The sequence below is a fragment of the Microcaecilia unicolor genome, chromosome 7 (genome assembly GCF_901765095.1).
Source record: "Microcaecilia unicolor chromosome 7, aMicUni1.1, whole genome shotgun sequence".
Classification (NCBI taxonomy): Eukaryota; Metazoa; Chordata; class Amphibia; order Gymnophiona; family Siphonopidae; genus Microcaecilia; species Microcaecilia unicolor.
This window is the reverse complement of record NC_044037.1, coordinates 92784268-92810637: the sequence shown is the minus strand read 5'-3', so window position 1 is coordinate 92810637 and position 26370 is coordinate 92784268. Positions and strand designations below refer to the sequence as shown.

Genomic DNA, 26370 nt, shown 5'->3' with positions numbered 1-26370 from the left:
GTGCTTTGGGAGCATGCCCAGGCACAATCCTCCTGCAAAAGTACCCCTATGATCAGAGCTAATAGGCGTTATAGCACCATGCTGTTCCGGTGCTATTGTTAGAGCACTGTTTAGAACAGCACGGGGCTTCTGATCTTTTGCACCTAAATGAACATAGATATAATAGGCATCTCTGTGACCTGTTGGAATGAAGATAACCAATGGGACACTGTCATACTAAGGTACAAATTATATCACAGTGATAGGATGGATCAAATTGGTGGGGTAGCATTATACATTAAGGAGGGTCTTGAATCAAATAGACCTAAATTTCTGCAGGACACAAAACACATCTTGGAATCTGTATGGATAGAAATGCCATGTGTAAAGAGGAAAGGGATGGTGATAGGAGTGTATTACTATCCACTTGGCCAGGATGAACAGTCAGCTACAGAATTTTTATCAGAAGTTAGGCTAACAAACTGGGGAGCACAATAATAATAGGTGATTTAAATTACACCAATAATATCTAGATAAATGTAACATCAGGGCATGCTAGGGAGATATTTTGGCAGTTTTGTGGGATCTTTTTAATTTATTTAATTATTTATATTTTTAGCACTAACCAGATAGGGAAACCATTGGACTGTTCCTGCTGGGTATGTAATGATGGTTTTTTTGTACCTATGAAAGAATCACTTTTGCTTGTAGTAGTTTTACACATTTAAGGTGTATTAAGTTATAGTTTTTTTAATCATATTATCTGATGGCCTTTTATGTATTTATCTTACAGCTTCAAGTTAAGCCTTTGATGCAGCCCTTGAGAGGGCGAAACATGACCATGATGGGCGGTTAGAGGATAGTTACATGCTGATTTTATGTATCTGCGTTGAATAAATTTTATTTTACCATGTGAGTCTGCTTTTCTTTTCTGTGGTAATGGTGTTGGGGCCACTTGATAAGTTATAACATGATCAGATTTGATATAATCTTTGGAGTAAATACAGGAGATCCAGTATGCTAGTCTCCTTTTTGAAAGTTAAATGCTATGATAAAATGAGGAGAATGGTAAAAAGAAAATGAAAAACTTAGAGGAGCAGCGGCAAAGGTCAAATTTTTACATCAGGTGTGGATGCTATTCAAAAATACCATCCTGGAAGCCCAGACCAGATATATTCCATTTATTAAAAAAGGAGGAAGGAAGGCCAAATGATGGCCAGCATGGTTGAAAAGTGAGGGGGAAGGACGCTATTAGAGGTAAAAGAATATCCTTCAGAAAATGGAAGAAGGATCTGACTGAAAATAATAGGAAACAGCATAAGGGATAGCAAGTCAGATGCAAAGCGCTGATAAGGAAGTCGATGACAGACTTTGAAAAGAAGATTGCATTAGAGGCAAAAACAAGTATATTAGAAGCGAAAGCCGGTGAAAGAATCAGTTGGACTGCTAGATGACTGAGGGATAAAAGGGGTTCTCAGGGAAGACAAGGCCATAATGGAGAGATTAAATTAATTCTTTGCTTCCATTTTCACTGAGGAAGATGTGGGAGAGATACCAGTGCCAGAAATTGTATTTAATGCAGTTGTCAGAAAACTGAAACCTCTGCAAACCTGGAAGATGTAATGGAGCAATCTGACAAACTGAAGGGTAGCAGATTGCCTGGATGAGATGGTATACATCCCAGAGTACTGATAGAACTTGCATGGCTATTATTAGTAATATGTAATTTATCTTTAAAATCAAGCATGGTATCAGAAGATTGGAGGGTGACCAATGTAATGCCAATTTTTTTTAATTTCAGAATTTTTAATAATTACAAAGTAATCATAAAGCAATGCGCAAGCAATAAAATATACATAATATACAAAAACAAAGATAAATCACACCAAAGCACACTATCTCACATCTTGGGGAATTGAGGCAACCCTGTAAGGTTTAAAAGAAAAAATATATAATCTAAGAAAACAAACTATAATTAGCAGCAGAAGAGGCAAAAAAGAAAAAAAAACTACAAAAAACCACTACGTGGAACTAAAACCTTCTTTAGAAACCAAAAGAATATCCAGGTATTGTGGGTCAGAAATATATAAGATATGCCTCCATATGTTATCAGGCATTACAAGGAAATCTCAAGAAAAAGTCCCCCCTAATGCTAAAATTTTAGGTTTCAACTTAAGGAAGGCTTTATGTTTCAATTGAGTGGGTGACCACAAAACGGTACAAACTTTTTAGGAAAGTATGCCTTTAAAAAAATTTAATTTCTGTTCCATGGAGCCCAAAACCACCAACAAAGTAGCTCTCTTAGTTATATTATCTTAAGAAGACTTGAGAAATTTCATCAAATCCAGACTATCTGGAGAATTTAACATATCATACTCCCCTTAATTCCTAGGTAAATAATACAACTGCTTAATCTTGAATACATCCAAACTACTTTTAAAAGCATTTTAAACAGTTCCATACCAGATAAGTAATGAGTAACTGGGAAGTTCAAAAGTCTTAAATTGGATGCCTGGGAGGCATTCTCTAATGCCTCCAATTGATTATGTAACAACAAATTCTCCGAGGACAAGCAGGCTGCTTGTTCTCACGACTGTGTTGACGTCCACGGCAGCCCCCACCAACCGGAACAAAACTTCGCGGGCGGTCCCGCACGCAGGGTACGCCCACCGCACATGCGCGGCCGTCTTCCCGCCCGTGCGCGACCGTTCCCGCTCAGTCTTTTCTTTTCCACGCTGGAGAGAGCCGCGTTAGTCTCTCTGTCAGCCCCGGAAACCGGATTGCGCTTTCGCCGCGAATTTTCTCTTTTTTTCTCTCTTTTCGTTCTCCGTTTTTTTCTATTTAGTTTCTAAAAAAAAAAAAAAAACACTGAACTTTGTTTTCCCTCGTCTCTTAGTGGGGGCGTCGCGTTGCGGCCTTGTGGCCGCGCGGTCGATTTATTTTCGAGGTGTGAATTTTACCGCCACCATCGACGACTTTGACTTCGCCGACGCGATTTTTCCGTCGATGTCCTCGAAGGTCCCGAGTGGATTTAAAAAGTGTGGTCGGTGCGGCCGGCATATCTCGCAGACCGACACTCACGCTTGGTGCCTCCAGTGCCTCGGGCCGAAGCACGATACCAAGACGTGTACCTTGTGTCTCGGTCTCCGGAAACGGACACAGGTAGCGAGGCAAGTTCTTCGGGACCGTCTTTTTGGAACTTGCGCCGGCCACTCGACGTCGACTTCGACGGCATCAGTATCGACGGCCGGTTCTTCGGTACCGGTATCGATGTCCACGAAATCGGCACCGACGGCATCGACCCCAGGAGCACAGGTCCCATCGGCCCACCGGCTCTCCGGAGACGGCAGGGGTGAGAGGCCGCGTGGGCAATCGGCCCCGGTCACTCCCTCTACCCAGGGCCCTCGGGACCGAACCCTCGAGGCCGAGGGGGATCTACTTCCTCCTCGTCGGTTCCACCGAGCGCCGATGACGGGCACCGCAAGAAGGCGAAGAAGCACCGTCATCGGTCGCCCATAACGCATCCGGTTCCCGGCGCCAGGGATGAGTCGAGGCCGAGGAAGCGGCAGTGTCGAGAGGAGAGGTCCCCCTCTGTAGTAGAGGTACCGCCACGGCAGGGTGCCAGCACTTCGGTGCAGTCTCCTGGACCCGAACAGCTTCTGGCACTGACACCTCTACCAGCCCCCTTGTCTTTCCCGACAGCGGGCCTGGACGAGTGCCTCCGAGCCATCCTTCCGGGGATCCTGGAAGGGCTGATGCGCCAGACTGTGCTGGTGCCGGGGGTGCTTGCGCCCTCGGCACCGTTGATAGAGGCGCCGGCGTGCTGTAGCCCAGTGCTGAGGCCTCCGATGCCGCTTGCGGCGCCGGTCTCGACCGCCACGCAGGTGGAGTCCCCGTCGATGGAGGGAGCTTCATCCCCGCCGGCGCGGGAGTCCACCGCTCGACGACGCCACAGAGGTCTCGGTGCCTCGAAGTCGAGCTGGGCCCGGTTGAGGACTGAGCTGCAGGAGCTCATGTCCGACACCGAGGAAGAGGCCTCGTGGGGGGAGGAGGAGGACCCCAGATATTTCTCCTCAGAGGAGTCTGTAGGCCTTCCCTCCGACCCCACTCCTTCACCAGAGAGAAAGCTCTCGCCACCTGAGAGTCTCTCCTTTGCCTCCTTCCTTAGGGATATGTCTATTTGCATTCCCTTTCCCGTGGTCTTTGTGGATGAGCCGAGGGCTGAGATGCTCGAGGTCCTCGACTATCCATCACCACCTAGAGAGTCCTCCACGGTGCCGTTGCATAATGTCCTCAAGGAGACACTGCTTCGGAACTGGTTGAGACCATTATCTAATCCCACCATCCCCAAGAAAGCAGAGTCCCAATACAGAATCCACTCAGACCCAGAGTTAATGAGGCCCCAACTGCCTCATGACTCGGCGGTCGTGGACTCTACTCTCCTGAGAGCACGGAGTTCGAGAGATACCGCTTCGGCGCCCCCGGGGCGGGAGTCTCGCACTCTGGACTCGTTTGGGAGGAAGGCCTACCAATCTTCCATGCTCGTGACCCGCATCCAGTCTTACCAGCTCTACACGAGCATCCACATGCGGAATAATGTGAAGCAACTGGCGGACCTGGTCGACAAGCTCCCTCCGGAGCAGTCCAGGCCTTTTCAGGAGGTGGTCAGGCAGCTGAAGGCGTGCAGAAAGTTCCTGTCCAGGGGTATATATGACACCTGTGACGTGGCATCTCGTGCTGCGGCCCAAGGTATGGTGATGCGCAGGCTCTCATGGCTGCGTGCCTCTGACCTGGACAACCGCACCCAGCAGAGACTGGCCGACGTCCCTTGCCGGGGGGATAATATTTTTGGCGAGAAGGTTGAGCAGTTGGTGGACCAACTACATCAGCTTGAAACCGCCCTCAACAAGCTCTCCCACCGGGCGCCTTCAGCATCCACCTCAGCGGGTGGACGTTTTTCCCGGGCCAGGCAGGCTGTGCCCTACGCCTACAACAAGCGTAGGTACACCCAGCCGGCCCGAAGGCCTCACCAGGCACAGGGACAGTCCCAGCGCGCTCATTCTCGTCAACAGCGTGCGCCTAAGCAGCCCCCTGCACCTCCACAGCAAAAGCCGGGGATGGGCTTTTGACTGGATCCATGGGAACATAGCCGCCATCAAAGTGTCTGTGCCGGACGATCTGCCAGTCGGAGGGAGGTTAAAACTTTTTCACCAAAGGTGGCCTCTTATAACCTCCGACCAGTGGGTTCTCCAAATAGTGCGGTGCGGATACGCCCTGAATTTGGCCTCCCCTCCACCAAATTGTCCTCCGGGAGCTCAATCCTTCAGCTCCCAGCACAAGCGAGTACTTGCAGAGGAACTCTCCGCCCTTCTCAGCGCCAATGCGGTCGAGCCCGTGCCACCCTGGCAGGAAGGGCAGGGATTCTATTCCAGGTACTTCCTTGTGGAAAAGAAAACGGGGGATGCGCCCCATCCTAGACCTGAGAGGCCTGAACAAATTCCTGGTCAAAGAAAAGTTCAGGATGCTTTCCTTGGGCACCCTTCTGCCAATGATTCAGAAAAACGATTGGCTATTTTCCCTGGATTTAAAGAACGCATACACTCGCATCCCGATACTGCCAGCTCACAGACAGTATCTCAGATTCCATCTGGGCACATGGCATTTTCAGTATTGTGTGCTGCCCCACGAGTGTTCACCAAGTGCCTCGTGGTGGTTGCGGCGTATCTACGCAAGCTGGGAGTGCACGTGTTCCCATATCACGACGATTGGCTGGTCAAGAACACCTCGGAGGCAGGAGCTCTCCGGTCCATGCAGTGCACTATTCACCTCCTGGAGCTGCTGGGGTTTGTGATAAATTACCCAAAGTCCCATCTCCAACCAGTCCAATCTCTGGAATTCATAGGAGCTCTGCTGAATTCTCAGACCGCTCAGGCCTTCCTTCCCGAAGCGAGGGCCAACAACCTCCTGTCCCTGGCTTCCCAGACCAGAGCGTCTCAGCAGATCACAGCTCGGCAGATGTTGAAACTCCTAGGTCATATGGCCTCCACAGTTCATGTGACTCCTATGGCTCGTCTTCACATGAGATCTGCTCAATGGACCCTAGCTTCCCAGTGGTGCCAAGCCACCGGGAATCTAGAGGATGTCATCCGCCTCTCCACCAGTTGCCGCACTTCACTGCTCTGGTGGACCATTCGGACCAATTTGACCTTGGGACGCCCATTCCAAATTCCACAGCCCACAAAAGTGCTGACGACGGATGCGTCTCTCCTGGGGTGGGGAGCTCATGTCGATGGGCTTCACACCCAAGGACTGTGGTCCCTCCAGGAAAAGGATCTTCAGATCAATCTCCTGGAGCTCCGAGCGGTCTGGAACGCACTGAAGGCTTTCAGAGATCGGTTGTCCTGCCAAATTATCCAAATTTGGACAGACAATCAGGTTGCAATGTATTACATCAACAAGCAGGGGGGCACCGGATCTCGCCCCCTGTGTCAGGAAGCCGTCGGGATGTGGCGTTGGGCTTGCCAGTTCGGCATGCTCCTCCAAGCCACATACCTGGCAGGCGTAAACAACAGTCTGGCCGACTGAGCAGAGTCATGCAACCGCACGAGTGGTCGCTCCATTCCAGAGTGGTACGCAAGATCTTCCGAGAGTGGGGCACCCCCTCGGTGGACCTTTTCGCCTCTCAGACCAACCACAAGCTGCCTCTGTTCTGTTCCAGACTACAGGCACATGGCAGACTAGCGTCGGATGCCTTTCTCCTCCATTGGGGGACCGGCCTCCTGTATGCTTATCCTCCCATACCTTTGGTGGGGAAGACCTTACTGAAGCTCAAGCAAGACCGCGGCACCATGATTCTGATAGCGCCTTTTTGGCCCCGCCAGATCTGGTTCCCTCTTCTTCTGGAGATTGGAGTGTTTTCCGACTCTCATCTCGCAGAACGACGGAGCGCTGCTGCACCCCAACCTTCAGTCTCTGGCTCTCACGGCCTGGATGTTGAGGGCGTAGACTTTGCTTCGTTGGGTCTGTCTGAGGTTGTCTCCCGTGTCTTGCTTGCCTCTAGGAAGGATTCCACTAAAAAGAGTTACTTTTTCAAGTGGAGGAGGTTTGTCGTTTGGTGTGAGAGCAAGGCCCTAGAACCTCGTTCTTGCCCTGCACAGAACCTGCTTGAATACCTTCTGCACTTATCAGAGTCTGGCCTCAAGACCAACTCAGTAAGGAATCACCTTAGTGCGATTAGTGCTTACCATTCTCGTGTAGAGGGTAAAGCCATCTCTGGAGAGCCTTTAGTCGTTCGATTCATGAGAGGCTTGCTTTTGTCAAAGCCCCCTGTCAAGTCTCCTGCAGTGTCATGGGATCTCAACGTCGTCCTCACCCAGCTGATGAAACCTCCTTTTGAGCCACTGAATTCATGCCATCTGAAGTACTTGACCTGGAAGGTCATTTTCTTGGTGGCAGTTACTTCAGCTCGTAGGGTCAGTGAGCTCCAAGCCCTAGTAGCTCATGCTCCGTATACTAAATTTCATCACAACAGAGTAGTCCTCCGCACTCACCCTAAGTTCCTGCCAAAGGTGGTGTCGTAGTTCTATCTTAACCAGTCAATTGTCTTGCCAACATTCTTTCCCAGACCGCATACCCGCCCTGCTGAACGTCAGTTGCACACATTGGACTGCAAAAGAGCATTGGCCGCCTTCTTGGAGCGGACACAGCCCCACAGACAGTCCACCCAATTGTTTGTTTCTTTCGACCCCAATAGGAAAGGGGTCGCTGTCGGGAAACGCACCATCTCCAATTGGCTAGCAGATTGCATTTCCTTCACTTACGCCCAGGCTGGGCTGACTCTTGAGGGTCATGTCACGGCTCATAGTGTCAGAGCCATGGCAGCGTCGGTGGCTCACTTGAAGTCAGCCACTATTGAAGAGATTTGCAAGGCTGCGACGTGGTCATCTGTCCACACATTCACATCACATTACTGCCTCCAGCAGGATACCCGACGCGACAGTCGGTTCGGGCAGTCGGTGCTGCAGAATCTGTTTGGGGTGTAAATCCAACTCCACCCTCCAGGACCCGAATTTATTCTGGTCAGGCTGCACTCTCAGTTAGTTGTTCTTCGTAGGTCAATTTCTGTTATACCCTCGCCGTTGCGAGGTTCAATTGACCTGGGTTCTTGTTTTGAGTGAGCCTGAGAGCTAGGGATACCCCAGTCGTGACAACAAGCAGCCTGCTTGTCCTCGGAGAAAGCGAATGATACATACCTGTAGCAGGTGTTCTCCGAGGACAGCAGGCTGATTGTTCTCACCTACCCTCCCTCCTCCCCTTTGGAGTTGCGTTTTTGATCCTTTTTGCTTGTCATTCAACTGAGCGGGAACGGTCACGCACGGGCGGGAAGATGGCCGCGCATGTGCGGAGGGCGTACCCTGCGTGCGGGACCGCCCGCGAAGTTTTGTTCCGGTTGGTGGGGCTGCCGTGGACGTCAACCCAGTCGTGAGAACAATCAGCCTGCTGTCCTCGGAGAACACCTGCTACAGGTATGTATCATTCGCTTTATCCTTGGTTAAAGCAGCAATAGCTGATTGTCCCAAACCTACTTGAGATTCCAATTTTTCCACATTTTTCTCAGCTGCCAGAAGTTTGGAATCATCCAGCAATTTAGATGGTCTCTTTGGTACAATTACAATGTAGAGAGAGATTCTCTTGCAAGTTTTGGTCTATGACAAGTATAGCATCAAAAATATATTTTAAAGAAATATATTGCTTAAGGGAAACTGAAGACTTCAATTACTTATAAGCACTCACCACCGGAGCATGTATCGAACACTGCATCAATTTCTGTGACTTGGACTCACCATTCTTAGACCTGAGAGGGGAGAAGCAGCTGGGGATTGTGTTTAGAAACTGGTAACAACCCCTCTACACTGCCATCTGCCAACTGTAGTTGTACAGCAGGTTGTGTGAGTGGGGTTCTATCCCCTGACAAAAGGGAAACTTCAGTGGAAGGAGAGGCCACCACAGCTCCAGATGGAAGTGATGTCATCACCGTAGCAAGATGGATATCCATAGGTCCCTTCATGACAACAGGAGCCGGTGTCCTAACACCTTCCTTTCATAGTAACATAGTAAATGACAGCAGATAAAGACCTGAACAGTCCATCCAATCTGCCCAACAAGATAAACTCATTTTACATGGTATGTAATAAGGTGCACTCCATTTAAGTGCACGTCGGATAAGCACATGCTCTGTTTAACTGCATGCCATACTTTGGTCCCATTTTTGGTGCCATCAATTTCTATGGGGACAAACCAGTTTAACGCACCACTGATAAGTGCAAGATTTGCTTACTGTATATGCATGGTTTAAGATTGTTCTCTGCAGGAAAGGCTGTGCATAAGCGCATGCATGGAATATGGAAGCCGATTGGCACGTGACAAAGGGGCGGTAAATTTGAAATCTCAATTCCTGATGGAACACTTACATTCAAACAAGCCGAAACTGCGGGAATTAAAACGTCGAAGGACTGACTGACGATCCTCCTTTGCTGCAATATGGATGGGAGTGAGAAGTTGGAACCCCTTGTCAATAAAAAGAGCAAACAGCCCCGTTGCTTCAAGAATGTTAAGCGACTTTCTGTGTCATATGAGGCTAACGCAAATTCATGGATGACAGGGGAAATTTGGAGACACTAGAACGCGGGCACAAAAGCGTCAGATTTTGTTGCTTTGTGATAATTGTGCTGCACACGGTGATGATGTCAGGCTGTCTAACGTCAAGGTGGTCTTCCTGCCACCAAACACTACCTCTGATCCAACCTATGGGTCAGGGCATAATAGCCAATTTCAAAAAACATTATCAGGCTCTTGTGCTACGTCGTCTGATGAGTGTTATGGATGACCAGACAGGCAAGGATAAACGTGCTGTTGAACTAACTCGTAATCTATCACTGTTGGATTCCCTTCATATGCAGACAGAAGCCTGGAATCATGTTACACAGGCAACCATTGTGAACAGCTACAAGCGGACAAGCTTTGTTAGGGATGTGGAGAGGGATGAAACAGATGCAGCTGTTGCAAACGCGTTGGATGAACAGGTTATTGACATCCCAGCCGGTGTTACTGAAGAGGAGTTTCATCAGTACGTAGCTGTTGATTACGATCTACAAACAGCTGATGACAGCACTGATGTTGAGATATGCGCCTACACGCAGGAAACCGCTGATGATGAAATGAGCAGCGAGGCACATGCTGACGAAATTCAACAACCTCTTGTCACTTTTGCCAGAGCGCTGGAGAGTCTCAAAACCGTGCGGGCCTATCTGGAGGCCACTGGATGTCAGTGCTATGACAGTTTTTACCGTCTGGCAGACGTAGTCTATGGAACTCACAGACACAAATATATACAGAGGACTGTGACTGATTACTTCAAGTAAGCCTAACGTCAGTTAACGGAAACTGTATACTGTACGTATAATAAACAGTACTGTACATATGTTTATCAGATGTCAAGCTTCTTTGGGTCACAATGGTTAAGTGCACGCTCCAATTAACTGCATGTGTTTCTTTGGTCCCAGACCCTTGCACTTAAGCGGATTGCACTGTACTTTATATGTATACCAGAGTTTGATTTATACCTGCCTTTCTCAGTGCACAGACCATAAAAGTGTGCCCAGCACTGTTCCTGTACTAAAAGTTCTGAAGTTAACCTCGAAGCCCCTTAAAATTTACACTCCAGCCCCTCCATATCTATTCAGTCACAATTAGTGCAGTCTGAAGTCCGCCCTGCACCGGTTTTACTCTCCAAATACCGGCGGCGTCACCCAATCTCCGCTAAGATTCCATAGATCCATTCCTTCTAAATAGGATTCTTTTGTGTTTATCCCACATATGTTTGAATTCTATTACTGTTTTCATCACCACCTCCTGTTGGAGAGCATTCCACGTATCTACTACTGTCTCTGTGAAAAAATACTTCCTGACATTACTCCTGAGTCTGCCCCCCTTCAACCTCGATTCATGTCCTCTAGTTCTACTACCTTCCCGTCTCCGGAAAAGGTTCGTTTGCGGATTAATACCTTTCAAATATTTAACGTCTGTATCATGTCACCCCTGTTTCTCCTTTCCTCAAAGGTATACATGTTCAGGTCGGCAAGTCTCTCGTACGGTTTGCAACGCAAATCCCATACCATTTTTGTAGCTTTTGTTTACACCGTTTCCAGTCTTTTTACATATTTATAAATGTTCTAGAGATGGGAATAACTAGTGAGGTAATTAAATTTGATGTTATTTAAAGTTGTTAAATTACAAGAGGATTGTGAAAAATTGCAAGAGGACCTTACTAGACTGGGCATCCAAATGGCAGATGTCGTTTAATGTAAGCAAGTGCAAAGTGATGCATGTGAGAAAGAGGAACCCAAACTATAGCTTTGTGATACAAGATTCCACATTAGGAATCACTGCCCAGGAAAAGGATCTAGGTGTTATCATTGATGATTAATTGAAAACCTTTGCTCGGTGTGCAGTGTCTGCTAAGAAAGCACATAGAATGTTAGGAATTATTAGGAAAGGAATGGAAAACAAAAATGAGAATGTTATAATGCCTTTCTATTGCTCCATGGTGTTACTGCACCTCGAATACTGGTTGCAATTCTGGTCACTGCATCTCAAAAAAGATATAAAAGGGGATGGGATGACTAAAGTAGCCAGGGCTGTTCAACTTGGTGAAGAGATGGTTGAGGGGGGAGATATGATAAAGGTCTATAAAATACTGAGTGGAGTGGAATGGGTAGACGTGAATCACTTGTTTACTTTTTGCAAAAATTCTAGTAGCAGTGAAGCTACTAAGTGGTAACTTCAAAACCGAAGAAAATATTTCTTCACTCAATGTGTATTTAAACTCTGGAATTCGTTGTCAGAGAGTGTGGTAAAAGCAGTTAGCTTAGCAGGGTTTTAAAAAGGTTTGCATAATTTCGTACAAGAAAAGGCCATAAACCATTAAGATGGACTTGGGAAAATCCACTGCTTATTTCTAGTTTAAGCAGTGTAAAATCTGTTTTACTGTTCTGGAATCTTACCAGGTAGTGGTGACCTGAATTGCCACTGTTGGAAACAGGATGCTGGAATTGATAGACTTTTGGTCTGTCCTAGTATGGTAACGCTTAATGTTCTTATGTTAACCTATGCCCATTCTTTTTTTAGCCAGTAAGTGTAGGACAGTTTTCAGCCTGGAGAATTTACCCATGTAACTGCAGAACTGTTAAGTTACCCAGTTCCAGGAGAGAGATTCTAGGCCAATTCTGGATTTCTGGCAAACCTAGATCTGCAGCCCTGATCTCAATGGGTAGAATTTGGGATTACAAATCTCACACTATATAATTCAAAACCAGGACTGGCCAAAGTATTTCCCTCATGGAACTGGATAACTAAGCACAGAGATACCAAGGATAGCTAATGCCAAAGCTGGAGATTTATCACTGCTGTGCTGGAGACTGAAGGCCAATGAGTGAGGTTTTTCTCGTGGGGCCTCAACTTTGTCTAGTATTCCAAAAATGTATATATTCTAATCAATAAATAGAATTTAATTTTCTACCACCTTGGTCTGGTCATGTACTTTTTCCTTATATTGGTCCCAGTCTGTTTTTGCTTTCCTTTATCTTCTCTTAACTGTCTTGCCAGGGTCTCTTTGTCCATTTGTCATTTCTTCTCTCTCCAAGTCCACCATCCGTTTCCCCTATCATAGTAACATAGTAGATGACGGCAGAAAAAGACCTGCATGGTCCATCCAGTCTGCCCAACAAGATAAACTCATATGTGTATACCTTACCTTGATTTGTACCTGCCTTTTTCAGGGCACAGACCGTACAAGTCTGCCCAGCAGTATTTCCCGCCTCCCATCTCCGGCTCTGGCACAGACCGTATAAGTCTGCCCTCCACTATCCTCGCCTCCCAACTACCAACCTCTCTTCCCCCACCTGCTCCGCCACCCAATTTTGGCTAAGCTTCTGAGGATCCATTCCTACTGCACAGGATTCCTTTATGCACATCCCACGCATGTTTGAATTCAGTTACCGTTTTCATCTCCACCACCTCCCACGTGAGGGCATTCCAAGCATCCACCACCCTCTCCGTGAAAAAATACTTCCTGACATCTTTTTTGAGTCTGCCCCCCTTCAATCTCATTTCATGTCCTCTCGTTCTACCGCCTTCCCATCTCCAGAAAATATTTTTTTGCGGATTAATACCTTTCAAGTATTTGAACATCTGTATCATATCACCCCTGTTCCTCCTTTCCTCCAGGGTATACATGTTCAGGTCAGCAAGTCTCTGCTCATACGTCTTGGAACGCAAATCCCATACCATTCTCGTAGCTTTTCTTTGCACCGCTTCCATTTTTTTAACATCCTTCGCAAGGTACGGCCTTCAAAACTGAACACAATACTCCAGGTGGGGCCTCACCAACGACTTGTACAGGGGCATCAACACTTCCTTTCTTCTGCTGATCACACCTCTCTCTATACAGCCTAGCAACCTTCTCGCTATGGCCACCGCCTTGTCACACTGTTTCGTCGCCTTCAGATCCTCGGATACTATCACCCCAAGATCCCTCTCCCCCTAAGTACCTATCAGACTCTCCCCGCCTAACACATAAGTCTCTCGTGGGTTTCTACTCCCTAAATGCATCACTTTGCATTTCTTCGCATTGAATTTTAATTGCCAAACCTTAGACCATTCGTCTAGCTTCCTCAGATCCCTTTTCATGCTTTCCACTCCCTCCCGGGTGTCCACTCTGTTGCAAATCTTAGTATCATCCGCAAATAGGCAAACTTTACATTCTAACCCTTCGGCAATGTCATTCACAAATATATTGAACAGAATCAGCCCCAGCACCGATCCCTGAGGCACTCCACTACTCACCTTTCCCTCCTCCGAGCGAACTCCATTTACCACCACCCTCTGTCGTCTGTCCGTCAACCAGTTCCTAATCCAGTTCACCACTTCGGGACCTATCTTCAGCCCATCTAGTTTATTTAAGAGCCTCCTGTGGGGAACCATGTCAAAAGCTTTGCTAAAATCTAAGTAGATTACGTCTATAGCACGTCGATGATTCAGTTCTCCAGTTACCCAATCAAAGAATTCAATGAGATTCATTTGGCACGATTTCCCTCTGGTAAAACCATGTTGTCTCGGATCTTGCAACTTATTGGCTTCTAGGAAATTCACTATCCTTTCCTTCAGCATGGCTTCCATTACTTTTTCAATAACCGAAGTGAGGCTTACCGGCCTGTAGTTTCCAGCTTCTTCCCTATCACCACTTTTGTGAAGAGGGACCACCTCCGCCATTCTCCAGTCCCTCGGAACCTCTCCCGTCTCCAAGGATTTATTAAACAAATCTTTAAGAGGACCCGCCAGAACCTCTCTGAGCTCCCTCAATATTCTGGGGTGGATCCTGTCCGGTCCCATGACTTTGTCCATCTTTAGCTTTCCAAGTTGTTGATACACACTCTCTTCCATGAACGGTGCTCTATCCATTCCATTCTCAGGTGTACTTTTGCCAGTCCCTCGCGGTCCTTCTCCAGGATTTTCTTCAGTGAAAACCGAACAAAAGTATCTATTTAGCAAATTGGCTTTTTCTTCATCATTATCTACATAGCGGTTCGCTGTATCTTTTAGTCTCAAAATTCCCTTTTTAGTCCTTCTTCTTTCACTAATATATCTGAAGAAATGTTTGTCGCCCCTCCTTACATTTCTAGCCATTTGTTCTTCCGCTTGCGCCTTCGCCATACGTTTACCTCTCTCTTTGCTTCTTTCAGTTTCATCCGGTATTCCTCCCCGTGTTCCTGTTCTTGAGATTTTCTATATTTCTGGAACGCTAACTCTTTAGCCTTTATTTTCTCAGCCACTTGCTTGGAGAACCATATCGGTTTCCTTTTTCTCTTGCTTTTATTTACTCTCCTTCAGTGGTGTCGCGAGGGCAGCTGACACCCGGGGCGGGTCACCGCTGCGCACCCCCCCCCCCCCGGGTGCAGCGCGATGCACCCTCCCCCCTCCGTAGCGCAACACCCCCCCCGCCCGCGAGAACATACCTGGAAGGCGGGAGGGGGGCGGGTGGGCGGGCCAACCCGCCGAGAGCACGCCGCTGGGAGGGTGTCGGCGCCTCGCTGGTTCCTTGCTCTCTCTGCCCCGGAACAGGAAGTAACCTGTTCTGGGGCAGAGAGAGCAAGGAACCAGCGAGGCGCCGACACCCCCCAGCGGCGTGCACCCGGGGCGGACCGCCCCACCGCCCCCCCCTTCCTACGCCACTGCTCTCCTTACATAAAGGTCTGTGGCCCTATTTATTACTTCTTTCAACCTGGATCATCAGGGGTGTAGCCAGACCTCGGTGTGAGAGGGGTCCAGAGGAGGGGCACAGTTTAGCCTACCTCCCCCAGCCGCCAAACCCTCCTGCCACTTTGGACCCCCCCCCCCACTGCCGCTGACCCTCCCCGTCGCCGCTAGGTACCTTTTCTGGGACCCCCGCCAGCCAAAGTCTTCAGCGCCGGTCGACTCCGGCGCCTTCGCTGATGATCTGTTTCTAACTCCTGACGTCCTGTGTGCACGTCCTGTATGTAGCCCCGTGCAGGATGTGCATGCAGGACGTCAGGAGTCAGAAACAGATCATCAGGAAAGGTGCCGGAGTCAACCAGCGCTGAGGGAAGACTTCAGCAGGCGGGGGTTGGGGACTCCCACCAGGAAAGGTACCTGACGGCGGGGGGGGGGGGGGGGGGGGAAAGGTCGGCAGTGGGAGGGGGTCGGTGGCTTGGGGGTGAAAATTAGAGGGGGCCAGGACTTAATCTGTGGGGGGCCCACGCCCCTGCGGCCCCACCTAGCTATGCCCCTGCCTATCACCCTGTCTAGTATTTCCCCCCTGTGTTCCTGCTCCTATCCTCCCACTTTAAGTATCCCTCTTACCTGTGTGTCTGTATTCTTGCCCTATCCAGTATCATCATTCTGTGTCCCCAACTCCCCTCATGTGTCATCATCCCTTTGTGCCCCTGTACCCCCCCACACCCGTCTGACATCATCCAGCTATATCCCTCTCCCTCCCCATGTCCAGCATCTCTCTCTATCTTATCCTTCCTGCCCCATCATCCTTTCATCACAGATTCTGGCATAATTTCATGTCCTCCTCTCCTTCTGCAGGTCCCCGCATCATTTAGCTCTCCCCCTCCCTCCCGGTATGGCATCTCTCACAGCTTGCCCTTTCCCAACACACACACACTCTCTCCCCACTCTGGTTCGGCATCTCTCTGTCGCTTCCCCCCCCCCCCCCCCCCCCCCGGTTCGGCATCTGTCACTCACTGGCTCCTAACCCTCCCTCACCCTGGAGTCCTTAGCTTGCCTTCCTTTTTAAATCCTAGCCCCGCAGACCGCCCACAAGCAGCCTGATTTCAGCGCTGTGGCTGCAGGTGCCAGTCAAGATGGAAGGCAAGCTTAAAGGACTCGGGGGTGGAAGAGGGACCGAGTGAGTGACAGATGCCGTACTAGTACTACCGTGAAGGAAGCAGGAAAGAGATGCCGAATTGGCAATGGGGGGGGGGGGGGGGGGGGGTTGAGCCAATGAGAGGAGCCAATGCTGGAGAAAAAGGTGCTTTTAGCTTGTGAGGTGGAGAAGAGGGGGCAAATGCATGTGTCACACGCTGAATGTGTGTTGCTTGGTATGTCTCTGCAGTTAGCAGCTCTGGTTTAATCTGAGCAAATTCCTCAAATTATCCTACAATTTCCTCCACTGTATTCTGCACCAAGGAAAGGCAAATATTTGATGCTTGTTTCATTTGCAAGGCAGTATGATATTTATATCGTTCTAGATTTATTCCTCAGTGACACAGCCTGAAAAATATCACTTTTGAAATGGCTCACTCTTGGCATTTCTGTAGCCGTTTGTGCTGCTGAAATTTCTGGGTTTCTCCCCGTCTGTGAGTTTAAATAATTATTCTGGAACCTAGAAGTTCCACTTCTCTAACATTAAAAAACAAACAAACAAGTACATTTACTGGCTAGTCTCATTTACCAGATATGCAAACTTCTAGAAGCTTTGGTTGGAAAATATTTCGTGAAGTACATTTTTACTACTGTGTTCTCTAGAATCAGCTGCTGTGAAATGACAACCAGTTACCCAGAAAGCTGTGCTGCAAAGAAGCCCCAGCCTTACTGAGCATGCGGAAGGCAGTAATGGTGGGAGTGGGAGAAGGAGCAGCAGAGGATTACAGTGTCTGTTTAGTACTTGGAGCTGTACTCTGTAACTGAAGCTGTCAGTGCAAGGTGCATAGAAAATTCAGCAGCTGAAGAAACAGAAGAAGGGAACAGGCAAATCCAGGGCCCCAGAATCTGCAAGGAAACAGTAGGTAATTGCAGGGGCATGAATATGTTAGTCCAAATTACGTAGAAAACAAATCACAATATAAATGAATATTGGGGCAAGTTGTGTGATTATACATGCATATAGTTTAATTCTCTGTGAGAAAGAGGGATAGGGTATGCCTTTAGAGAGCGGATAACAATGTCAGAGTATTAGTATGCACTGGGGCAGTAGCAGTTGGTGGGATATTAAACTGGATAGGCAAACTCAGATTTTGTAGGGCATTCTCGGGAGCTCTGTTAGGGGCAGTGAAACAGGAGATTTGTTATGTGCATTGATTGTTTGAAAACAAACAAAAAAAACTTACTTAGAAAAACAAGACCAAAATGCTGGACTCACATTCCGTATCTGTTGGAACATGGTGTAAAAAATTAATTTATGCTGTCAGGTTTACCTTAGATTTTAGAAGAGTATTCCATTCATCAGTTCTCTGTTATGACAGCTTGAGAACTTATAGTTTAAAGAGAATCTTTTTTTTCTTTGCTTTCTGCCGTCTGATCCTATTAAACTGTACTGATTGTTGATGAAAGTTAGTATTCTGTTTACTTTTTCTCTCTCTACACATCATGATTTATTTTCTAGAGAAGATATATGGATTGGTTAGGGTTTGCTTAGCATATGTTTTGCTTCTAAATGTCTATACAAAATAAGAATGGAGAAGTTACAAAATTAATCATCCAGAAAAATATATTTCTCCTTACAAATGAAGAGCTGATGCGGCTATAGTTCCGCTGTGATTGCAAGACAGCTCTGGGATGAAAGCATTTAGCACTCTCCGGCTGTGAACTTTGGTAACATTGAAGTGTCACAGCGCTGGATAGGATCACTCTTTGTAGATAAGTGGGAATTAGAATTTCTTTTAAAACTGATTTTGCTAGTATTTTGAACTCTCTGAATATGGAATGATATGAATTGAGAGATATTCAGCGGAGAGATTTTGAATTTGGACATTGAACTCAGGCTACTGATATTTTGAAATTGTGGAGTTTTTTTTAGGACCAGTGATGTGATGGAAGGGATGTCCCGACTTTAGGGGAGCCCATACATATTGTTTCTAGTCGTTGGCGTCCTTTTTCTTTAGAATGCATAATTAGACTTAAAAAGTTCCATAGGTTAGTATGTAACCTTGTAAGTCTAAGTGCATTGAAAATGAGACTGAGATTGTGGCTCTTCATAATATGTAGAAATATATTTTTCTGGATGATTGATTTTTTGCTTATAAATGTGCTATAAAAAACAGAAAAGAAAAGTGACTTGCATATTCATGTCATATGTCCTGAAAGATATGTTTTATTTTTCATCCTGGAACCCTGGGATGCTGACTCTTATAGAAAGTAGCAGGTTATTATAGTTATTAAACCTTGGAGCTGGGACCCGTTCACCACCAAGCCCCCCCACCCCATCTTCCCCCCTTTTCCCTTCACCGTAATAACTTTCTTGAAACCATTGTTGGGAAAACTTAGGCCGCAGCTTACTTTATTAACAATTCAAATTAGTTAACTTGTACAACTTATCATCCCCCCTCACCCGAGCTACGTGGGTCCGGCCATGCCATAAGCCTGGACCCCCCCCCCCCCCCCCATCCGCCGATCGCCCTGTCAGCAAATCGGCACTCTCGTCTAAGCCCCGCCCTCGCAGCAGGGGCCGACTCTGTGTGGACCTCCACACTTGTCTCCCGGGTCACCCGACCCGCCTTTCATGCTCCGGCTCAGCCCCCCCATGAGCCATGTCTTTTGTAGCTCGGGTTTTCGTTCTTTATTTTTGCCGCTGCGACATCACCTGCTCAACCTGAAAAACACAAAAAACACACACATCCTCCTACAGCACATCCCCCTCCCCCCTGTCACCTGAGGGCGGGTGGGTGGGAAACAGCCTCCGCGGATCACCAGCACCCTGGTATCCGACGTCTCCCTCCTCCCTTTATGTCCTCGCCCAGCCCCGCCCCCTTCCACCTTCCCAGCCAATCAGCAGCCTGCCCTGCCCCAGAACCAGAGTGCATTGTTTGCCCTAGCCAATCTGAGCTGGCTGCTCTCCTGCATGACCCCTCTCCCTCCCAGCATGCCCATCGCTGGCTCGAACGGGCCCAGCCCTCGTTTAACTGGGCCCTTCGAGACCAGCTCTCGGGCCTCTCATAAACCTTGGAGCTGGGACCCGTTCACCACCAAGCCCCCCCACCCCCCCACCCTCCCCCCTTTTCCCTTCACCGTAATAACTTTCTTGAAACCATTGTTGGGAAAACTTAGGCCGCAGCTTACTTTATTAACAATTCAAATTAGTTAACTTGTACAACTTATCATCCCCCCTCACCCGAGCTACGTGGGTCCGGCCATGCCATAAGCCTGGACCCCCCCCCCCCCCCATCCGCCGATCGCCCTGTCAGCAAATCGGCACTCTCGTCTAAGCCCCGCCCTCGCAGCAGGGGCCGACTCTGTGTGGACCTCCACACTTGTCTCCCGGGTCACCCGACCCGCCTTTCATGCTCCGGGTCAGCCCCCCCATGAGCCATGTCTTTTGTAGCTCGGGTTTTCGTTCTTTATTTTTGCCACAAGAGGAGGGTCTTGCACCTGCAAGACTCTCCTCTCCCCCCCAAAGAAGCTGCGGCCTACCTCATTGTTGACCCCAAATGAACTCTAAACACTCTTGTATGTCCAACAAAAACAAATCTAGCCCCACATCAGACAAATGGACTCGATCCCTGGCAAATAGCCCCGCACACGATGTATCCACCCAATCGTGCTTTATTTGATACCCCCCCCTGGCTGTAACCCAAAGACCCACCTGCCGATTTATCTTGCTTAGCCCGAGCCGCCATTTGCGGGCTGGCAGGCAAGCCGGCCTGGGTATTATATCTGACCAAACCAGTTTGGTATCCGGATACCACATCATGACCAGGCGCAAGTCATCCTTCACCATGTCGATCAGTCTCTTGCCAGTCAAACTATCCACATCATTGCCTCCCAAATGAATCAGCAATATCCGCGGAGATCGCTGTCTTCCTCGCACCCGATACAGCAAGGACACCAGCTGCCTCCACCTCATTCCGCGATCGCCCCACCACGATATTCGGAGGCCCCGCGTCGCCAATCCCAGATGGAGTCCACCCGGGCGCCTGGCTGCCCGAGCACCGGCCCAATGCACAAAGGAATGTCCCACAATCCATACAGCTTCCGCGACTCCTCCATCTACAAGGGGAAGCAACCAACATAAAGAGTCCCCACTCCGTGTCAACCGACAGCAGACCAGAGAACCTCACCCCCCCGTCGCCCTGCGCCCCTACACACCCCCTTACCCCTTTTATGTGGGCCTAATATACCCCCGATATGCCCCCGACGCCCACCGTCCTATGCGACGAATATCGGCCGCTCCAAGCCCAGCCTGATGTGCACTGGTCGCCGCTCCTATCCGGAACGAATGGGTACCAAACTGCCGGGGATCTTCCCCCACCGCCATAAGACTCTGGCGCAATACTGCTGCAAATTGGTACCTCGTCAAGACCTGCCCGTCCGCGTGCACCAACAAGGATGACGGCCCCGCTGGCCGGACCTCGAGGTACGCCGCCACCAATGCTACCGGACAATAGTCAACGCCCGGCACCCCTCTCAACACGATTGTACTGCCCACTCCTCTCTGATCCGTTTTTGACCGCAGCAATCTGATACGTAACTGCTCGTCTTGAATGGATGCATTCTTCAGTAATATACCTGAACACTCCGTCACCGACCGGCGTCTTTCAACTAACTCCCCCACTCGGAACGCCCCATAGAATGCCAGTGCATAAGCCGCGCGAAAAAGCCTTGCTTCGAAATCCGACCGCGCCACCTGGAACACCGCGTGCAACACGCGCACTAATAACCCATGTGTAATTGGCCGCCTTGTGTCCCCCACCGGTGGCACGACCCTCCCCCATCCCTTCAATGCGCTCCCCACCAGAAACTGCGATTCAGGAACCCCCCACCCATATGCCTTACTGAAAAAATAAAAACCCGCTAAATGCCTCCGGACCGCACTGCGCGAAGTCCCCGACCCTCGGGCACTCGCAACATAAGCTGCTAACAATTCATCAGATGCCCGACCATCCTCCCAACCCTGGCTGTGTAGGAAACCAGTCACTTTGTCGAAGCCACATACGTATGCTGTCCATGTAGCTGGGGCAACTGAAGACTTCAACAACTGCCACACCCCGGGTCTCCGAGTCGCCAAAGTTGTTCCGGCATTCGCTGCCCTTCCTGATCCGCCCCCGGCGCTAATGTTCTGAACGTCTGCAATTGAAAACGGGACAGCGCATCAGCTATCCGGTTATCCACTCCTGGAACATGCCTCGCCCGCAAATGAACATTTAGTCGCAAACAGCGCAGCACTAATTCCCTCATTAACGAGTTAACTAATAAACAACGCGCTGACTGCTTATTCACCACCTCCACTACCCCTAGATTGTCACACCAGACTACAACGCTTTTGTTCCGTAGTCGCGCTGGCCACAACTCGCAGACTACTACAAATGGAAACAACTCCAGAAATGTGATATTTTTTGTAATCCCAGACGCAACCCACCAACCCGGCCAGGGGGCCGCGCACCACGCACCCGCACAGTACACTCCGAAACCATGACCCCCCGCTGCATCTGTAAACAGTTCCAAATCCACGTGCGCCATAACTGGACTTTGTAAAACTAACGTGCCATTGAACTCGGCAAGGAATTCCAACCACATACGCAAGTCTCTGCGCACCCCTGCGGATAAACGGATGTGGTGATGCGGCTGTGATACGTGAGCCGTTGCCGCCCCCAGGTGCCTCAAAAAGGCGCGTCCCATCGGAAGCACCCGACAGGCAAAATTCAGGCTTCCCACCAACGACTGAACGGCCTCGAGCGTGGCCTTTTTTGCATGCAACACCCCTATGATCTGCTCCACTAGCTGCTCGACTTTCCCGTGCGGTAGCCGCGTCACCATTTGTTCCGTGTCAATCTCAATCCCCAGAAATGTGAGGACTGAAGTTGGGCCCTCTGTCTTGTCCGCGGCCAAGGGAATACCAAACTCCTCAGCCACTGCCATAAAGGCAGCCAGCAACTGGCCACACGCCCTCCCGACCGCTGCTCCTATAAACAGGAAATCGTCTAAATAATGGACCAGCGTGTCCAACCCTGCCTTCTGAGCTGTCACCCAATGTACGAAGGAACTAAAGCGCTCGAAATATGCACAAGACACTGAACACCCCATTGGCATACAGCGGTCGTAGTAGAAGGCCCCCTCGAAATGGAAACCGAGCAAAGGGAATGCCGTCGGGTGCACCGGCAGTAAACGAAAGGCCGCCTCAATATCAACCTTCGCCAGCTGGGCGCCCTCTCCGCACTGTCGAACCAACCGCACCGCGCAATCAAATGAAGTGTATTGGACCGAACAGCAATCTTTTGGGATACCCGCGTTCACCGACTTGCCCTTCGGATACGAGAGGTTATGTATGAGGCGAAACTTCCTGGGCGCTTTCTTAGGGATCACTGCTAGCGGGGAAATCATGAATGGGGAAAAGGGGGGGTTCTGAAACGGCCCCGCGATTCTCCCTAAACCCAGCTCCTCATCCAGCTTTTGCCGTACCACTTCCTTCAATTTCGTCACGGATGCCGAATTCTGCACCCAATTGGACTCTACCCTCCCCCGATAAGGAATCCGAAACCCCTCCCGAAAACCACCCTCCAGCAATTGAGCCGCTGACCGCACCGGATATCGATGGAGCCATGGCAGCATCGCATCGACTTGCACCGGCGTGGGGGCCCGTCCTGCCCACTTACTTGGCAAGGGTTGTGCCCCCTGCTCCCTTCTTGGTACATTTAATGGACGGGTGCCCCTGCCCACACGTGGAACAGGCGTGCCTGAATTTACAATCGGGGAATAGACATGCTGCTCTATTGAACCGCCAGCATACATCTGCTGTGGAAGCCGTCCCCGTCCCGCCGGCGCCCCCCTCTCCTCTCCCCGCAACCCGAAAGGGCCGACTACTCGAGGTCTGCTGAATACCCCCCCTTCCCACTCCCCCAGCCACCGCGCCACGAGGGGCCATGTGCGTTAGCCACAGGTTTATGTCCTGTGTCCCCCATGTCATGTGGAGGTTTTCTTCCATCTTATCTCTAAAGGCTTCATCATAATTTAACCAAGCCCAACCCCCGAAACGCTGGAATGCATCTAAAACTGAATCTGCATACGCCAGTAATACGCCGTACTGGCCCTGGTCCCGCTACCCCCATACACTAGCCAAACGTAAAAATGCCCGCATCCAATTAACTATTGTTTTTGCTACCTTACGCTCCTTATCGGCCTCTACTTTCTTACCTCGCTTTTTTCCGCGCCTAGGCTTCCTACCTTCCAACAACCGGAATACGTCTATACACTTCCGGCGCTGAATTTTTCGCCGGAACGCCCGCGAGACCTGTTCCCATAGTTCCGACAACGCCACTAGCGCCGGCGGCCCTCTCTCTCCTACCCCTGGCATCCCTGCTGCCACTCTCCCCGCCTCTTGTCTCTCAGGCCTAGAAGTGGAGGAAGAGGACGAAGAAGTCGTAGATGTGTCAGAGGATGAGGACCTATCCCTTTTCCCCTTCCCCTTACGCCTGCGCCGCCCTCGCCTCCCCCGCTCTCCCCGTGCGCACTCACTGTTACCACATCCAGATGGCCCCGCCGTGGGGAGCGCTGGCCCATCTCCTGCTGCTGGGCCACTGCCCGCCGAGCATGCCGCCTGGTCCGTGGTCACCGTACGCTCCGCTCGCCTTGCTCGACCTCCCGTCTCGGTCTCCAGCTGTTCCGCTCGTGTGGTCCCAAACTGGTCCGTCTCCTGTCCTGGCCACCTCGGTGCTGGCACTCCAACCGCGTGGACCTCTCCTTGCACCTGTAAAGACAAATTGGGAGGAGCAGCAGGGACAGCCCACCATGTGCCCCATCCGGGGTCCCGAACCCCCACCCCAGGACGTCCTGAGCTCGGCCAGCTTTCCATCCAGCCCGGAGCTCCGCCCCAAGGGACTGCCCACTGGCCTGCTAATTGTTCCGACCACAAAGGCATCCCAAACGTGGGCCAAGCACCCCAAGGGTACTGGCCCCACCCCATCCTATCCCCACTTACGCCTCGAGGGGGGCATTCACCAAAGCCGCCTGCAGCAAGACCAGTTGCTGAGGCTGGGCCACCCGGGGCTGCCCTCCATGACCAATCTGGGCCACTCCCCCGCTCTGGTGCTTGCTGACTCCCCCCATCCTCCAAGTCCTCCAACCCCTCCCGTCCCCTGCTCCCACTAATGCCCCCCCTCCTACCAGTGCCAACCCCTACTCCCCTCTTTCTTCCCTCCGAGCCGCCCTGTGCTTCCTCCTCATGCCCAAACCCCTGCCCCAGAGCACCCCCCAACCTGCCTGCACTAAGATGTCGAGTTTTCTTCTGCCTCTTCTTCCCTGCCACAGCTGCATCAGCAGCTATGGCTGTTCTAGCAATCTCCTTCGATCTGCGGGGGCCTGCAAGCTCCCCTCCCTCCCCCCCCCCCCCCCCCCAGCACTCACTTCCTCCGGACTCCTCCCGATCGAGTCACTAGCACAGAAGGACACCTCCGCTCCTCCAGTTTCCTCTCCTGACTCTCTTCCATCCGCCATGCTGGAGAATCAGGGCCCTGCACGAAAACGCCTCAAAAAACCGCCAAAAAACAGCCTCCGCGGATCACCAGCACCCTGGTATCCGACGTCTCCCTCCTCCCTTTATGTCCTCGCCCAGCCCCGCCCCCTTCCACCTTCCCAGCCAATCAGCAGCCTGCCCTGCCCCAGAACCAGAGTGCATTGTTTGCCCTAGCCAATCTGAGCTGGCTGCTCTCCTGCATGACCCCTCTCCCTCCCAGCATGCCCATCGCTGGCAGTGTTGCCAGGTGGGCGGTTTTACCGCCCAATTGGGCGGTTTTCCGCGCCCCGCCGCGGGAAATTTTTGCCCGCGGCGGGTTGCGGTTTTTTGGGCGGTTTTTTAGGCTTCCGGGCGGCTTTTTGGGCGGCTTTTTGATTTTTTTCGGCCGCGGGGGGCGGGGTTAGTGACGTTTTTGGGCGGGGTTAGTGACGTTTTGGGCGGGGCCGATGACGTGGGAGGCGGGGCCGATGACGGGGAGGTGGGGCTGATGACAGGGAGGCGGGCCCGATGACGTGGGAGGCGGGGCTGATGACGGGGAGGCGGGCCCGATGACGTGGGAGGCGGGGCCGGTGACGGCGGGGGCGGGGCCGGTGACGCGGGGGTGGGGGTGTCAGGGGCGGGGTTTGTGTTTGGGCGGGTTTTGGGCTGGTTTCTGGCCCGGATTGGGCTGGAAAAAAAATTTCTACCTGGCAACCCTGATCGCTGGCTCGAACGGGCCCAGCCCTCGTTTAACTGGGCCCTTCGAGACCAGCTCTCGGGCCTCTCATTCTTAAGGGCCAGAGTGAATTAGCTTTCCAGTGTGAAAGTGATGGCTTCCTAAATTTATGTTTCCGATGAACATAACAGTGGATGAATGTTTGTGTTGCCTCGGTGTGCTTGTGTGTGTGTGTCTTTTCATATCTCTGACCTGGAGGGGAAAGGTATATGATTATTTAACTGGAGTGGTACCCAAACATTCATTTGGTTTGGAAAGAATAATGGAATGAAACCAAGTGTGATAAACATATTTAACCATTAAATGCCTCAGTCAACAGATTTCAAAGGATGGATTTTACTGTTTAACCACAGGGTGCCACTGTCCCATAGCAACCGGTATTGCCAGGCTTCTCCATCTCTAGGTGGCGGTACATATAACAACCATTAAGAAAACTATAGGATTCACCATTTTCAAAGGAGCAGTTCCTTAATTACTGGTATATCAAATTAAAAATTGAAACATGTATTGACTGGCAGCCAAGCCATTTACCATACATCAATTGTTAAAATAATCCATAAGCATATAGAAGCATAACTGAATGAAACTAAAAGAAATACAAGATTTACAGGAACCCAGGGGAGGGTATAAAACACATAAGAGGGGCTAACAT

The 26370-nt window shown here is 50.2% G+C and overlaps 1 protein-coding gene and 1 long non-coding RNA gene across 2 annotated transcripts in view; both read left to right on the top strand.

Moving 5' to 3' along the window:
* The first annotated feature begins 355 nt into the window (after window positions 1-355).
* Window positions 356-895, top strand: LOC115474282. Its single transcript, XR_003942832.1, has 2 exons — window positions 356-638; window positions 773-895. It is a non-coding gene; the product is annotated as an uncharacterized LOC115474282 (long non-coding RNA).
* A 15485-nt stretch (window positions 896-16380) lies between these two features.
* Window positions 16381-26370, top strand: part of LOC115474279 (zinc finger protein 79-like) — a 136368-nt gene continuing 126378 nt past the window's right edge. Inside the window, exons 1-2 of the mRNA XM_030209677.1 lie at window positions 16381-16468; window positions 17089-17344. The gene's annotated coding sequence lies outside the window, so the exon portion shown is untranslated. The remainder of the gene's footprint in view (window positions 16469-17088; window positions 17345-26370) is intronic.